Source organism: Arachis hypogaea, chromosome 19 (assembly GCF_003086295.3).
Source record: "Arachis hypogaea cultivar Tifrunner chromosome 19, arahy.Tifrunner.gnm2.J5K5, whole genome shotgun sequence".
Lineage (NCBI taxonomy): Eukaryota > Viridiplantae > Streptophyta > Magnoliopsida > Fabales > Fabaceae > Arachis > Arachis hypogaea.
In genome coordinates this window covers 1,287,661-1,299,759 of record NC_092054.1, presented here as the reverse complement: position 1 = coordinate 1,299,759, position 12,099 = coordinate 1,287,661, and positions in this window count along the sequence as shown.

Genomic DNA, 12,099 nt, shown 5'->3' with positions numbered 1-12,099 from the left:
GGTTTTGAAGAAAACGATAAATTCGTAGGTCTTTTATAGAAAATTATTATGTTAAAAATTAATTAAGAGATTTAGGTGTGTGTAAAGATGGTAATAAAATAGATAAAGACAAATTTTTGCACTTAATATAACTAATATAAAATTTTTAAAGTGCTAATTTAATTAAAATAATTTGAAAAACAATTTAAAGGATATGTGATTTTTTAGAGATAAATTTGATTATTTATTTATTATTATCTTTTTATAAAATCATATATTAAGTATTATAATTTTTTACAAAATTATATGCAATTGACAAATTTTTTTGGACTCTTTGGAGAGCCGAATGGTTCACTTCTACTATTTTTTTTTCTTGGGCCATGCTTCCTTTGTTCTTTTTTTTGCTATTTTTGTAATAAAACAAACGCAGGCCTATATTTACCAAATAAAAATAATAAGGCAGGCCTACGAAAGAGAGAGAAAAAACTAACTTCACAATTTACTAATCCAAAAATACATGCGACATTTTAATTAAAAAATAACAAACCTATGATGTTACAAAATCCCTAACTCTCGCTCTGACAAAAAAAAAATCAAAAGTAACAAAATAATCCTTGTGAGATTAGTTTCAAATAGTAAATTAGGGTAGTCTGATTTTTCACTTAAGAAAATTTTTATTTTACAACTTGATGTTTTTATATAATTGAAAAGGTTAGACATTAATTCTAATGTAATTATTTTATTGATCATTTCAAAAAATATATATATTTTTAAAAAAATATATTTTATACAATTTATACAAAATCTGAAAAAAAAAATACAAACGCATCATAATATTTGAAAAGTATACACAACTGAAATCACTTTAATCTCTTTGTGCGTTGAAATGAGCTCATCGTTCCATCCAATTCAATTTATATTGCCAGCAAAAAAGGGTTAAAGTGCTATTCCACATTTATTAAAGCTGTAATTAGCGTTGAAACTAACACCTTGTTTGACTTAATCAAATCTAATATAGTTAATTTTGAGCATATTTGTGCCAATTAATTGAAAATGAGTTTTACTCTACTTTCAAACTAACTTATCGGTGGCTAAAACCCATATACATCTAGATGCTGTCGTAGTGGCTAAGACTAGCTTGTTGCAACTTCCAATTGAATGATTTAGAAAATTACCCATTTACCCATTTGTCGGTTCTCAACTTTTATTTCTTTAACTTCAAGTCTGAGTCAACGAAATTGAAATGGCTTCATTGTTTAGGGTAGAGTATTTTTTTTAAGACAATAATGATATTTTATTCAATAAAAAATAAATACAATATTTTGTTGGAATAAATTATTTTATTAATTTAGATCATGCATATTGAATCACCAAAAAATATATCATAATGCAGAAGCGTACCTTTATTCGTAGAAATTAGAAATTGATAGAAGGATTTAGATCTTGTGATTCTTTCAATCTTTCTCAACCAAAGCCTTCTGTATTTTTAGACGGCTGAATTGTGACTCTTTTGATGGGAAAAGAACAACAAAGGCAGCTTTGGTATCTTGGAGACCGAAACCCTAAAGGCACTATTTATATTTGAGCATGACACCCATTAAACCCTTAAGTCCAAATAAAATAGTATTTAAAATCCAAAAGATAATATATCTAAAATCCAAAAGATAATATATGGTTTTATTCTCATTCAATTCCAAATCAAAAGTAATAATGACTTATTCAATTTAGCATTTATAACAATAAATGAGATCACTATTATATAAGTCATTTAATTTGAAATAGCATAATTTGTGATTATAATTAATATATGTATTGTACACAAATAAGTTAGGAAATTAAAATAATTTCCTAACAATCTCCCACTTGAACTATACATATATTCTTTATTGACATAATCACATCTTATAAACTTTATGCGCGCATCTGAATGCTATTTCTCTCATTACTTTAACAATTTGGTCCGTCTCATACATTAGATATGGAACTACCGCAACTTTTATCACATTAATGTCGTGATTAAACCACGACAATCACCATCCTAATATACTTAACGACATAGATCAAATTTGGATGAGTAATATAAAAATTACATGCCAAGTGATCTCATGCATGTCTATTTTCAGTTGGTCCAACTTTAAAACTTTATTGAGATCAAACACAATACAAATATTGCAAAATGAACATTTCACATAACATGAAATAAACCATCAACTTAATTCTGCAGAAAAATAACTCAATATCTGTCATAGGACATATAGCATAAAATAAACTCCCACTAAACCAAGGCATCACAAATATTGACACCCATCCGAGCAGTGTGCTCATGAAAGACTTTAGGGATCAATTCCTTGGTTATTGAGTCTGCTAGCATATACTCTGTTCCTATATATCCTATGAAAATCTGTTTTTCTTAAACTTTTTCCTTGACAACTAAGAACTTGATGTCTGTATGCTTCGATCTTGTCAAGCTCTTATTATTATTGGAGTATAGTACTGCTGACTTATTGTCACAAAATATCTTTAATGACCTTTCAATGTCATCTACTGTACGAAACTCAGTGATAAAATTTCGCAACCATATGCCATGAAATCGGTATCCGAGTACCCAATGATCTCCAAATTTTCTTATATCCGATAAGTAAGCATGTAATCCTTTATTATCCTTAGATAACGCGTTACGCGTTTAACAACTATCCAATGATTCATGCCCAAATTGCTCAAGTATTTACCCAACACTCCCACTAAAAATGATATATCGGGACGTATGTAGACTTGAGCATACATTAAGCTCCCTAATGCTGATGCATAAGGTTTAACTGCTTTGCTTGGCACCCTATTAAGGATGTACACTGCGGTCTTTAAAACTTCTCCTCAGAGTGATTCAGACAAGGAAGAATGACTAATCATACTTCTCACCATATTCTTAAGAGTTCGGTTCCTTTGCTCTGCAACACCATTCATGCTAGGTTTGCCTGGCATGGTGTATTGCGGAACAATACCACACTCCTCTAGAAAAAGAACAAAAGGCCCGGGACGTTGCTCACCTGAACCATCATATCTTCCGTAATATTCACCACCACGATCAGACTCGACAGCTTTAATTTTCTTTCCGAGTTGAAGTTCAACTTCAGTTTTGAAAGACTTTAAAACATCAAAGATTTGGGACCTTTCATGAATTAAATATAGATACCCGTAACGAGAGTAGTCATCTATGAACGTGATAAAGTATCGTTGTCCATTCCAAGAGACAGTAGAAAATGAGCCACATATATCGGTATGTATCAGTTCTAAGATATCTTTAGCTCTATCGACACCCATTTTCCTTTCATTTGTTCTTTTCCCCTTTATGCACTCAATGCAGACTTCAAAGTCCGCCAAATTTAGGGGTCCAAGAATTCCATCCGACACAAGTCTCTGAATTCTTTGTTTAGAGATGTGACCTAGGCGTTTGTGCCATAATGATGCCGAATTCTTATTTAGTTTTTGTTTTGTACCTGTTTGCAGTATTTCATTATTATAGGAATTTAAGTCAAGTCTATATAGATTATCCACCAAATGACCAGAGCAAATATTATTCGAATTATAGAAGAGACTGAGTTTATTGTCTCCGAACGAACAAACATAACCTGATTTGTCCAAACGAAAAATAGAAACCAAATCCCGTCTAAATGACGGTACATAAAATGTCTCTAATAAATCCAAGTAAAATCCACTCGTGGAACATAATCTAAAAGTTCCTATAGCTTCGACTGCAACTATATTGTCGTCTGCCACATAGATGTATCTTTCAGCATCACTTAACGGTCGGCTCCACAGGCAACCCTGCATAGTAACGCTTACATGAGTAGTAGCAGCAGAATCTACCCACCAAGTATCAACAGGTGCATAACTTAAACTAGTCTCAGAACAAACGAAAGTAAGTATTATACCTTTCTTTTCACGTCAGGTGGCATATTTGATACAATCTTTCTTCATGTGTCCCACCTTCTTACAGAAGAAACAGGTTGAAACCTGATCCTGTTTCTTAGCCTTTTTCTGCTGAGAACGCACATCTGCAGTAGTATCACACTTTTTTTTATATACTGAGAAGATGAAGCCATGTGAGCACTTTCAGTCTTATCTTGCTGTAGCTTCTCTTCTTCTTGCACACAGTGAGATATAAGCTCATTTAAGGACCAAGTGTCCTTCAGAGTGTTATAACTCACATTGAATTGCCCAAAGTTTACAGGAAGGGAAATCAAAATGAGATGCACGAGTAAATCTTCAGACAACTCTAACTTTACTGCTTTCAATTTTGAAGCAAGATGAGACATTTCCATAATGTACTCCCTTATGTTCCCTTACCTTTATACCTCATGGAGACAAGTTTGCTCAAACGACTACTTGCCTCCGCTTTTTCATTCTTAGTAAAGAATTTTTTAACATCCTTTAGGAACTGTTTGGCATCTTTATCCTCAGTAATTGAGCCCCGAAACGCCTCAGGAATTGAGCATTTCATGATCATGATACTCATTCGCTTGGATCTCTCCCACTTCTCTATTTTAACCTCATTGAGGTTTTCCGGAGTAGAAGTGGGTTTCTCCTCTCGAAGAGCTATATCTAGATCCATACAACCAAGGACAATCTCCACGGTATCCTTCCAAACTTTAAAGTTTGAAGCATTCAGCATAGGAATACTGCTAATTTGTGCAGAAGCATTGGTAGCTGAAGGCATAGTTTATGGATTAGAACAAAAAGAACATGCAGTAAACATTAGTTAAATAATAGAAAAAAATTCATATTGAGATATCTAGAACAACATTAATTTTCAATCTTTAGATAGAAAATTAACTATAAGTGATACTCTCATTGCAGTAATCAAATATTGTCAAAATTCCTGTCACACATTAAGCTTTTCTTTGGATCGACTTAATACACACATAGAAATTTAAACTTTGCAACCTATTTATTACCGCATATATTTTCTATTAATTGGTCAAACAATAACCTTTCTTTGGGCCGATCATTGACCGCATAATTAATAGAAAATAAACAAAAGTGTGCAATGCTTATTATTTGGCCAAACAATAAACTTCTTTTGGGCCGATTATTGTCCGCATAAATAATAAACATTACTTTATTCTTAATTAGTTACTCAAACATGTATTTACCATCAATATGTGTATATAATTCGGCCAAATATAGATCTTCCTTTAGACTGACCAATATTCGCATGTATTATATATAACCAGATTCCTTCTTATGTTTTAAATAAATCAATTTTCACAAAAGAGAGTACTTTGACAGCATAATGTTCAATCAATTTATTTCAAAACTAAAATTTTATAAAATTGGTGGGTATAATAATCCAAATTGTTACTAGTTTTCTTATGTAACAATAAAAAAAAATCCTTAAATCGCACAAAGAATTAAATCTTAATAGTGTCTTTTCAAACCTTAAAGAAAAACATGGTTATAACTGTGAAATAAATTTATGTGCAAAAAAATTCATGATCAATTAAGATTAAAACCAATCATTATAATTCTATCACTCACATATTATTAATGTGTATACATAACTTGGTCAAATATAAATCTTCTTTTGGATCGATTAATATTCGCATAAGTTACATACACAATAATTTTTATATTCCAAAAGAAATTATTAATTAGTTTTACACCAAATTAATGACACCTATAATTAAATCTGAAACAATCATAATAATACCCTATACTAATGTTTCAGAATAAATCAATTATTATATCAAATTAAAAAAAATGGATACAGTAAAATATATATCTGTCGATCGAAAGAATAATAAAAAAATTGATATTTTTTATGACTAAATTATGGATGACTCTGATACCACTTATTAGAATAAATTATTTCATTAATCCAGATCATCTACATTGAATCACCAAAAAATATATCATAATGCGGAAGCGTACCTTTACTCGTAGAAATCAGAAATTAATGGAATGATTTGGATCTTGTGGTTCTTTCGATCTTCCTCAACCAAAGTCTTCTGTATCCCTAGTCGGCTGAATTGTGACTCTTCTGACGGGGAAAGAACAACAAAGGCGGCTTTGGTATCTTGGAGACCGAAACCCTAAAGACACTATTTATATTTAAGTATGGCACCCATTAAACCCTTGAACCCAAATAAAATAATATCTAAAGTCCAAAAAATAATATATTTAAAATCCAAAAGATAATTAGCTAAATAACAAAAGATAATATATGATTTTATTCTCATTTAATTCCAAATCAAAAGTAATAATGACTTATTCAATTTAGCATTTATAACAATAAATGAGATCACCATTATATAAGTTATTTAATTTGAAATAACATAATTTGTGATTATAATTAATATATGTATTGTCCACAAATAAGTTAGGAAATTAAACATATTTAGAGAAGAGTGATTCTTAATTAATAATATCGTATATTTTTAATTATACATCATTTTTAAATTATTTTTAATGAAAATTTTATGGAAAATAAGATATTGAAGATACAGAGTAATTTAAAAAAATATACAAAAAATATAATATCATTAATTTTAAGAACAAAATCACATACATTTCTTTTTAAAAGTGCCTACTATTATTATGGATAAACCTATACCAACTCATAGTTTTATTAATATAATCTAACATTAGAAACAAAACACGCTTTTTTGACTTAGAAATAATATAAAATATTTAACTTAAAAATAAATTTTAAATTTCTAAAAATATTTATTTTTTCAGACCACATAAAAAAATTGGTTTTAATCTTTTAAAATTTAAAGGACGTGTATTTTAATTTATATTATTAATTTATTCTATCAAGTACTAACATAACATGTTAAATATTAATATGATAAGTTGAAATATGCCATATTACTTTAATATGTTAATCAGTATTTAATAGAACAAACTGGAAAAAATGAAAGGACTAAAATAGATAAATTATAAATTTTATTTGACTAAAATAAAAGAAAAAAAATTATAAAGACCAAAACTAAAAAAAACAAGTATTTTATAGAAGTAAAAAAATTAATTAAGCCTAAAATATTTTTGGAATATTGAATCTACAAGTTAAATGAATGGATTTGGATGATATGTGTGTGTATATATATTATTGAAGCTCACCTAACAAATCAACAAGTACCCCTAATTACATTACTTTACAACATGCACTTCAATAATACATTGATTATGGGATTAAGCATATAAAGCTTATAGTAGCTAAAGTACATGAATTAAACACACTGATTAAGGCATTAAGCATATAAAGCATATAGTAGCTAAAGTACATGAATTAAACACACATGGCTAGTGAATAATAGTCAAAATTTGTCATTGACACATGGAAGTTGAAAGTTGAAACCAACATTATTGAAATATATTTTTTGTTATGCTAAAAAATTTTTGTGCATTTTTAATTAACTTGATTTAAGTATTTAACTCAATTGGAGTCATATAAAGAAAATAAGAGTCTCTGAATAATATACTAATATTTTGGGCTTCAATTTTAGATCATTTTTAATTAAAGTACACACGTAGTTATCATAATAACCAATATCATATTGAGCATTAAATAATGTCTTATTATTTATAATTTTTAGATAAACGAAAAAGATAAAAAGAGATATCTTTTTTTTTCCTTTATTAATAAATTAGAAAAAGTATAATTAAAATAGTATTTAATTTTTATGTATTACTTGTATAAAATATTTTTATGCAAACAACTAATTATATATTAGTATAATAATTAATTTTTAAGTTTATTATTTAAAAATTATCTAAATACATGAATACAATTGAATAATCATATGAATTTTTTTACATTATCAATACGTTAAAAATAAATTTATTCAAATATTTTGTGACATATTTTAAAACATGCACAATTTAAAAATAAAAATAATTATATTATTATTTTGAAAATTCTATTTAATAAAATTGTCCATAAAAAATATGTAGAATATTACTATTTTATTAGAAAGGGATGGGCCATAATACCCACTTAACATGCACCTATCATTCTCACTCTCAAGTCTCACCTAACCACATTCACAATCACCATTCTTTTGGTCACTTCCTAAGGATAAGAGTTGGTCATTACCAAAAAAAAAGATAAGAGTTGGTGAGCCATTATCACCCGGCTATCATGATAAATAATTAGAAAAAATAACATAAAAGTACATCTAAATTATGTTTACAAGGCAAAACTTTCTTTTTTTTTTTTACTTATTTTTTATGATAATTTAATAATATCACCCTGATTTAAGTAGTCATAGTTTTTTCTTGTATTGTAAATCACATATAAAAGCTAAGTCTCATTTACTATTTTGCATGGGTTAGTTGTTGGGCACCTTTCAATTTTTAACATGTGAATATGTGATTGAAAACTGAAAAGATTTATATAGCACTAAATTAGTTTGAATTATTAAAAAGAATAAGTGTTCAATAAAGTTACTTGTAATAAAAATAAGTTAATACTTTTTATATGTGATTTATATAATAGATATTTAAAAAAAATTAGAGAAAAATTCAAAATAGTCCCTGACAATTATTTCGAAAGACAACGAGGCCCTTGACAAAAAAAAAATTCAATCCGACTCCTAACAATTATTTCGAAAGGACAACGAGGCCCCTTGCCAAAAAAAGTTCAATGTTTTTTTTTGTCACAGAGACAAATTAGTCCCAAAAAAAATATCGAGACCTGATCAGGTGTTTTTTTTTGCTTCGTTGTCTTTTTGAGGTAATTATTAGAGGGTCGGGTAGGATATTCACTCTAAAAGTTAATATTTTTAATTTTGCAACATTATTTTTTCATTTAATATCTAACAAGTACTTATTTATTTAAAAATTATAATTATGGTGAGAAAATAAGAAGTCATCCTTAATTTTTTTTATTAAGATACACGCTGGTTAAAGTGGATAAAAAAATGTTAAATGAATTGTAAATAAGTTATTTTTATAACTGTTGGGTAGGTCGGGTATCGGACGGGTCGGATGAGTATCCTGGTCAACGAAAGGGAAGTCGTCTAGTCGTACGTCTCTGGGTTGGGGTAGGCGAGGTCCCGAGTTCTTCAGATGCGGAAGGGGGGTGTCACCTGCAAAGACACTCCGACGCCCTAGTCAGTGAAGTGTGCAGACGAGTAGAGAGTATGTGGTATGTGACGTATCTTGGGAGAATGATAGGTCCTTCCCCATATATACCGTATTAGAGGTGGGCCTTGCAGGTACATGCCCACCTTCTTCGAGGCCTCCCTTGCACAGCTGTGGCAAAGCTGTCAGGAACGCGTGTCCGAGTTGAAATCTGAGCATCTTCTCCCGACCGTTCGAGTCGGGTGCTGCTCGGATCGGGCCGGCCCGTAAACTGCTTGGTCCAAGCCGTAACAATAACTAAATTCAACTGGATTTTTATGCAACTCTTTTTTTAATTAATTTTTTATTATGTTAATATATTATTAGATCAATTTAATTAAATTTAATTATTAAAATAACTTTATCATATAAGTAGAAGAACTATTGGGGAAAAAAAGTGGAAAAGAATCCCTTAAATTGTACTTTCCTTATTTTTATTATTCCTTTTCAATTCCTTCTGCATGTGTGGGGTCTGTCATGGATGAATGTGCTTCATAATCAATGAATATATCAAATGAAACTATGAGGTAGCGTTTGTTTTGAGGTACTGAGACAGAGACTGAGAGACTGAGATTCAGTATCGTGTTTGTTAGTTCAGAGACTGGTACTAAAATTTCTGTCTCTGTCTCTAAAATTTCAGTATTTCAGTACCTCCAAAAAGTAGGGACACAGGGGACTGAAATTTTTAGAGATGGAGACCGAAACTTTAATAATATTTTATACCTAAAATACTTTCATTTCAATTAATTAATTTTAATTTTATCTTTTGTGCAAATTAAATTAGAGTTTCATTCTTGTTTCAATTTCTGTCTCTCATTTTGCACCAAACAGAATACTGAGATTTATTTCAATTCCTGTCTCTTAGTCTCTGTCTCTCAGTCTCAGTCTTTCCGTCTCTGTCTCTCCACCAAACGCTACCTGAAAGCATGAGAATGCAGGTCACCATCTTACCAACTTAAATCTCGATGACGTGGACTACCCCCAACAAAAACAATGGATTACCTTTCCATTAATAGTGTTGATTTTCTTTTTCTTTTAAATAATATTCTTTTCTTCTACTGATCGAATTATATTTTTTTAAATAAGAATGAACCAGCATTTTTTATATTACTAAATAAAAAAAACATTATTGGTTCTTAAAAATTATGAAACTTAAAAAAATTTCATCACTATTAGTTTTAAAAATTAATTTTAATATATTGTCAGTATAAATTAATTTTATATATAATTAATTATATAATCTCATATTAATAAAAATAATTATTTTTTATATTAACGGTATAAATAATCATCGAAAAGAATTAATATAATTAAATAACTATATAAGACACTTTATACTATTAATATATTAAAAATTTTTATTTAGGGGATGGAGCCATGATTCTCCAATTTTTTTTAATTTATAATTAAAAAATTATTATTAAATATGACTTATTTCAGTGTATTTATATATTTTTTAGAGACGATAACAATAGTTGTTATTGTTAAATATAACTTTTTTATTTATAATTAAAAAAATTCTTGAAAAAGTCATGTTTATTGATTGTGCATTTTTGTATATTTCTATATATTGTTTGTGGATATAATATACTATTTTCTAGATAATAATATGAATTAAAAGTGCGTTTTTCAAAAAACTTAAGTGGAGTTCACTGGGGTTAGGCGAACTTGCTAATTTTTATAGAGTTCGTTGGTCCGGCGAACTTACTTAAATACAAAAAAAAAATCGTATTTTAAGAATTAAAGTCCAAAAATCATGTTTAAGAAAATATATTTTTTTATTTTTTTATTAAAAAAATCCAATTTTCATCCTCTAAAAATTATATTCAAGCTCCGCCATTGATCAAAATTAATTACGAAATCAAATTTCTATACATTTTTGTATTTTTGTGATTTGTCTTGTATTAGTTTGTTTTCCAACCAAACACACCGTTACCAAATGAACCTCCACAGCTTAGAGTGAAAAGTAACAAAGTTTGACTTAAACAAATTTGGGCTGTATTACATAAAAATAGCCAAACACTAAGCTTATTAGTATAATAGTATTATCTATTTTAAGTCATGATTTTGATAAGCATTAAAATCTACTTGGCCCACAAACCTAATCTACAAGCCATAACTATAACTAGACGAAAGCTTCAACGTTACATACAAATAACAATCAAGGAAAAGAATCTAGACTTTTCCAAAAAAAAAAAAGAAGGACAAATTTTTCTTACTATTTATATAAAAGAACAATAATATTTTTTATTTTTATTTTTTTTGGTGAACATATTATTTATTTTTTGGTATTGTATAAGAATAATAATATATTATACATATACCTTAAAATGGTATATGTATAATATACCATTTTGGGTAAGAATGATAAGCTTTGGGTAAGAATTATGTTGGCAAAATATTTATCTGGGAGGTCTTGCTTTTCATCCAGTTTTTCTAATAATGTTTCAAGCACTTGGCGAGCGATTTATAAGACAATAGAAAAGCTTCGTGATGGTTTTGATTGGTGTACAGATAGGATGTCTCAATCCTTTTGGTATCATGCTTGGCGACCATGTGGAACACTAGCTCCTTTGGTTCCTTTTGTGCACATCTCTGATTCTCACTTGAAGCTAGAAGATGTCTGGTACCATGGACATTGGCGGTGGGATATTCTTTGCACAATGATTCCGGAAGAAGTTAAACTTGATTTGATGCTCTTTGATCCTATCAAGCAGACAGGAGATAAAACAGGTTGGTTTTGGACAAACTCAAATACTCTCACCTACTCGACTAAAAGCGGGTATGAATGGCTATTGAAGAAGAAATTTGGCTGGAACGATAATGAAAATTGGCTTTGGCTTTGGCGCTTGAGAATACCGGAGAAGATAAAGTGTCTGCTCTGACTTTGTCTCAACAACGGAGTTCCCACAGCTAGTTACCGGTTTCAAAGAGGTCTTGCTACTTCTGATTTTTGTCAGCGATGTTATCTTGCTCTAGAGGATATTAACCACTGCT